Source organism: Macrobrachium rosenbergii, chromosome 40 (assembly GCF_040412425.1).
Source record: "Macrobrachium rosenbergii isolate ZJJX-2024 chromosome 40, ASM4041242v1, whole genome shotgun sequence".
Classification (NCBI taxonomy): Eukaryota; Metazoa; Arthropoda; class Malacostraca; order Decapoda; family Palaemonidae; genus Macrobrachium; species Macrobrachium rosenbergii.
In genome coordinates, this window is record NC_089780.1 from 5,551,700 (window position 1) to 5,557,943 (window position 6,244).

Here is a 6,244-nt window from a genome sequence, read left to right on the forward strand (position 1 = left end):
CCTTTTGCCCCCACATCTCTTAAATTTAAAGTATTTGCTAAATAGCAATATATATATATATATATATATATATATATATATATATATATATATAAATCATAATATAACGTCTTTGAACAATATGCAATTATACACCGTTATATCATTGCTTATTTCGGTATTGGGTATGAGCGTAGATGATAGGTATTCATAGGAAATGAGAGACAAAATTATTTCACCTAATATCACATATATTTGCCCCCAACCCCACCCTTTCCCCCTCATGAAAACTTATAACGCTCTGTAAGGACTGAATTGAATTTGATTGAATATTTGTATCAATCGATAACGGGACTCGAGTGTGGATAGGATATAATCCTTCATATTTAATTTTCTTTGAAGGTTATATATATATATATATTATATATATATATATATATATATATATATATATATATATATATATATATATATATATATATATATATATATATATATATATTTTTTTAGTCTTCATCGCTTTCTAAGAGCAAGTCAACTTCATCGTCAGTGTCACGGTCAAGACTAATAATGACAGGATCAATACTGTCATGCATATTATCTGTTGAACGATATCCTCAAAAGCTCGTGATCGACGTACTGCCCCTGCCCATACATCGCCAGTGACAGAGAGCCTTGCTTCCTCCAACCTGGCCTGCAGGTCTGTTCGGGTGAAACGTTGGCGTGAGGAGCGCACGTATCGTTTCATGTGTCCCCACACCTGCTCGATTGCATTGAGCTTGGGATGTGCGGGTGGCAGGCGGACGATTTCGTGACCCCATTCCCGAATGGTACTCAGGCTCTGGCCCATTTTGACGGCATATGTAGAGGAGTTCAGGTCCTGTAGCATGCTGCGGGAAGGATATATTTCTGCGCTGTAACCATTCAATGAGGTCAGATTTTCTGGTAGCAGTGGTGGGACAACGACTCTCTTCAGTCATTATACTATGGTATGGAGCATTGTCCATCACTAATACCGAAGGCTCCTCTAGGAGTGGCAGGAGCTGAGTTGTTAGCCACCGTAGGAACATTTCGCCATTCATTTCCCCGTGGTAGTCGCCGCTGATATTTTTAGCAGGGAAGCAGAGGGAGGAGCCCAAATGAAGCCATCGGCTGTACCACCTGCGACTACCACGAAACGTTCCCCCTCTCCTGGTGGCACCTGACGGCTGTAATTGGCACTGGTACTTGGCTGTGTGGTATCCACCCATTCCATGTTATGACTCATTCTGGTTGTGAACCACGTTTCATCCAGGTACACTACCTCCCAGCCGTCTTCCCTGTGTCTTTGAAGGTCCCGCAGGGAACGTATCCATTGGCACATGATGTCAATCGACTCCTTCCTGACATACATCTTGCGCTGAGTGGTCTTATACTCGATTCCCATTCTGTGGAGTAAGCGCCATAGCGAAATCTTTGAGGTACTTTCAGGGATGATACTTTCTTCCTTCAGGTTCTGTGCCAGGGATGCGAGAGTAAAAGCCTGCTTGGCAACAGACTTTGTATGGATGTGCCGACGTATGGCTCCTACAGAGAAACTGTCAAAGATAGGCTGTGCTGGAGGCGTTGGTGGTGTGACGGGCCGTGGCCTAGTCCTGCGATACACAATCGAATGCACCGTCCCCACTTTCATCCTCAAGGCTGCTGCAACACGGTGGTAAGGCCTATATGAAGGAAAGGATTTATATAGATATGTATCATATAAAATAACATTTGAACATCCATGACTTGAAAATACGTGCATCAGTATAATCAAGGCTTTAACTCTGATGAATGTCCTGTGGAAAGGGTCAATATTTATTTGTAATTCATAGAGTAACTGTAACAAGTTACCTATTCAAACGAATCTGAAGGCAATTGTCAGCTTTCTCTTTATTAAAAAAGCTTTTGTATATGGTTGTTTGTTTTTGTGACTGGCCGATTGAGACTGTGCCCTTTGGTATGGGGCAAGTGTCTTTATAATTAACAAATAATGATTCCTGATACTCCTATAAATTTCCTCACTGGGTGTAATACACTATAGCAAAATCTCGCACTGATACGAGTGTTCGTTACAGAATAATTGCAGAAAATCGCACTTGCACTGTCTGTGAAACCCAAAGCCAGTGTTTCCAGATGGTCCCAGTATAATTTCTGAAGGTTTTCCAACGAAATTTCTGGATATTTCTTAAAACTTCTGAAGATTCTAATTTTTATTATGCATTAATTATACAAAAGAAATTCAACTGTACACGAATAGTGACTAACTATCTTTTTTCTCTTATGAAATTTAATAATTACTTTTTGCTAGAGAAAAAAATGACTGCTTCTTATCCATCAAATTATAATTTTCATAAAAATAGAAGAATTCAAACGATGAAATGAATAACATACTCTAAACATAAAGATATAATATTAATTGACAATTTCCTTTGACACCAAATGAAATGAATCGTATACAGAAAGCAAATGGCTAATTCGCTTTCAATAAAATCATTTGGTTTCAAGTAGTTAAAATTCCAGATCACTAGAAAGTAAACGTAACTTCCATTATATTCGGTTAATTAACATGATATAATCATAAAATTGAGGTAATTAACATAACTTCATAACATTAGGATAATTGACACGAAACCCATACTGTATCCATTTCCACCCCTTTTGGAGCACATTTCTCTTAAAAATTCTTCCTAGCAAAACAGATGATATTACGTACAGACATATAAAATAGATCATAGCATTCAGCTGGTTATTGCAAGATTGTTTTGGATATAGAGGAATGTAGCCTAAATTATTTTAAAAAATACTGAAAATATGTTTTCTTATAGTGTTTCCTCCTCACTGTCATTAACAATATCAGTGACTGCACTTTCTTTTTTGTAAATGCGCTGTTCATCATCCGAACCGTGTCAGATGGTACAGTCAAATTATATATAGCAGGTTTTCTTTTCAACAAGTGTTTTGGTGTGTAATAACCCACTCAGTGTTTTGGTTGATCATCTATTTCTAAACTTAGTTGTCATTCTATGTACCGCTGAAAAAACTCTCTCCACCACAGCGCTAGACTGAGGAAGACAGCGAGTTCAACATGACAGTAGACACGTTAGGAAACACTGGGTTTCATCACCAGATTTCACTGCTCCGGCTCTGGCTTGTCTGAAACGTTTTAAGACGTCAGGCAATCTCTCTCTCTCTCTCTCTCTCTCTCTCTCTCTCTCTCTCTCTCTCTCTCTCTCTCTCTCTCTCTCTCTCTCTCTCTCTCTCTCCCCCCATTCGATTTATGTGGGAAAGTGTAGTTAATAACACTTGATATATTTAATATATATTATTTTCTTACTAGGCCTGAATGCATTTTTTTTATCTTTTAGATTTCTGTAGATAATGATAGAAATCTGAGATATTTCTGACAAATCATCATTTAAAAATTTCTGAAGATTATGCCATAGTTTCTTAAATTCTGACAATATTTGAAAATTTCAGATCTCCAGAAATTTCTGACAATCTGGCAACACTGACTGAGTCTTCCTAAGTACTAAGGATAGAAACTGCTTGTCCAATCAGAGGCCTACACCACACCCAATGTCTCTATCGCCCACTTTCATTGAATGAAAGCTTGGGTTTTGACAAAGCTTCCTTGTAAATGGTTTCCCACTGGCTGGCGAGACGAAATCCATTTTCGGCTGATATATTTGCACTTGGATCCTTATTACCGTTAGTACTGAGTAAAAAATGGAATTAACAGGTAAATACATGAACACAGGTAGAGTAAATAAAATAAATACAGAGGAAAATTAGAAGTCACACTGTAAGGCCAACGAATTCCAGTTATCCAACATAACTTCACGAACGCAGCAACGGACTCTCTATGAAGATTCATGTCAAATATACTTCACAGCAGTCCTAAAGACTTGTGTTGCATTAGTCAGACATCTGCATTTGTATTGACCCTCATTCCTTCATAAAGTTTCCTTGTCTGATGTAGCCTACTAGACACAATCGACCATAACGTCAGTTAAAGATTTCTGAAAACTGACTTTCACAAATATCAATGAAATAGGAGTTAAAGGACTTAAATATTTAGGTTTTTAGTAAAAAATTAAACGGAGGCTTGAAAATCCTTATGGGTTTCAGAACATCCAGTGAAAGACAGAAGGTCGGGTCCTATTTACTTTAGTCTACACTTAAGAAGTGAAAGAAAACAGACCATCTTTGTAATTAAGAAAACGAAATTCTATGGGAAACCAATCTAATATTATAGTCCATAGACTTACAATTACTTTGCACACGGTATACTTCTACAATTTTACCATTTATGATGGCATAGATATTATTGTTCTATGTTTTTATAACTGTGCAGTCATTGACTGTCTCGCCCAACAGAAATCAAATACAAACAAAGTCTTTTAAATCATGAGAACTTCGTTAACTCCAGTAATTCTACAGTACACGAGTCTCATATAAATATCAGGGACATTTCTTCAGCTGTAGAGACGCCAACAGTTTTTTTAATTGACAAAAGCACCTGACAAAATCAAATTTTAATTTAGAACCTAAATTGTTAGGTAAGAGATGTTCATATTATTTTTAGTTCCTTTCTCCACGGCAATCACGGGGGACTTCTTTGGCTTGTAAAGGTGTCAAAGAAACGAGCAGGTAAAGGTTACTGCTGGTTTATTACAGATCCAGGCGGCTTATATTGCGGCCGACTGACGCCGGGCCGTGAGAGACAATGGAATTGACTGTGACCTGAGGTCGAAACAATAAACAATAATATACAGTGACCGAGTACGAATTACAATACGAAACATACAGAGACACAATATAGATACAGTCTTGATGCCTGTGAATGAAGAAACATGTGATACACAATGTGTGACATTCGTATAAATACCATAAAGTAAAAATGATAAAAATGCGTGACCTGGCACGTTTTAGGCGTGACTAATTTAGCTTGAAGAAAACGGGAAGTCACCAAAGAAAACAAGCTCAGCGGAGACTTAATTAATGGCGCCGCCGAAACACTATCCTGGCGCCGAATTGGTGACTTTACAAATACTCCCCCCCCAAGACGAGGGACGCGTCTGATTAATCCCTGTACCTGGTGGGACGCTGAAGGGTGCCGCGGCTCCTTGAGGATAACTGAGGGCCTCCTGCCTGTGAGGCTGCTGTTTGGGCGGTCCCTTCCTGGGGCGGCCGCGCCTGCGGTGGTGAGGGCGTGCTGGAGTGCGTTTGGGTGGAAGGGTGCTGCGGCGCTGCCGGGACTCTCCGACAGGAAGGCGGGCTTTAGCCGGTCTATGGAAACCCAGTCGTTCCTGCCTGGAAGTGCCAGCCGAACGCCTTGCTGTTCCGTTCCAGCACGCGGAAGGGTCCCCTGTAGGGCTTAGTTAGTGGTGGACGGACGGCGTCGACTCTGACGAAGACGTGGGTGGCGGATGACAGCTGTGGCGGCACGAAGGTGGTTGCTCTGTCGATGTATGAGCGCCTGCAGGGGCGAACTTGCCGGCCACGTCGCGGAGCCTCTGCAGAGATGGGGAGTGGCGATCATCCGTTACGAGCTCTCCCGGCACCACGAGGGGTTCCCCATAGGTTTGTTCAGCTGCGGATGGGGTGCCGTCGGCTCTGGGGCGGTCCTCAACCCGAGGAGGACCCACGGCAGCTGATGTTTCCAGTCCTCGGCGGTGCAGCGGGCCATGAGGATGATTTTAAGGACCTGTGGAACCGTTCGACCAGGCCGTTGGCCGCTGGGTTGTATGCTGTGGTGGTGTGGTGCGTGGTTCCCAGCAGTTGAGCCAGGGCAGACCACAGCTCGGAGAGGAAAGCGGGGCCCCTGTCGGTTGTGATGTGGTCCGGGGCGCTGGCGGCTAACCCAGCTGGAGAGCAGGGCCTCGGCGCACGCGCGCTGGCGGTGGCTTCTTGCATGGGCGTGGCCGGGCCACCTCGTTGAACGGTCTACCACCGTGAGGAGGTATCTGGATCCGCCTGATGGGGAAGGGGCCCGACGACGTCGATGTGGATGTGGCGGCGGCGCCCTGGTTGTGGGAACTCGCCTACCCCCGACTGCGTGTGACGACCCACTTTACTGGTCTGGCACTGCAGGCACTGTTTTGCCCAGGCTGTTGCGTCCTTTTGCACCCGTGCCAGACGAACTTTTGAAAGCAGTTTGGCCGTGGTCCTGCCGGAGGGTGTGAGAGGCCGTGGATGATGTCAAATACCTGGCGGCGGGTTGAGGCTGGAACCAAAGGGCGGG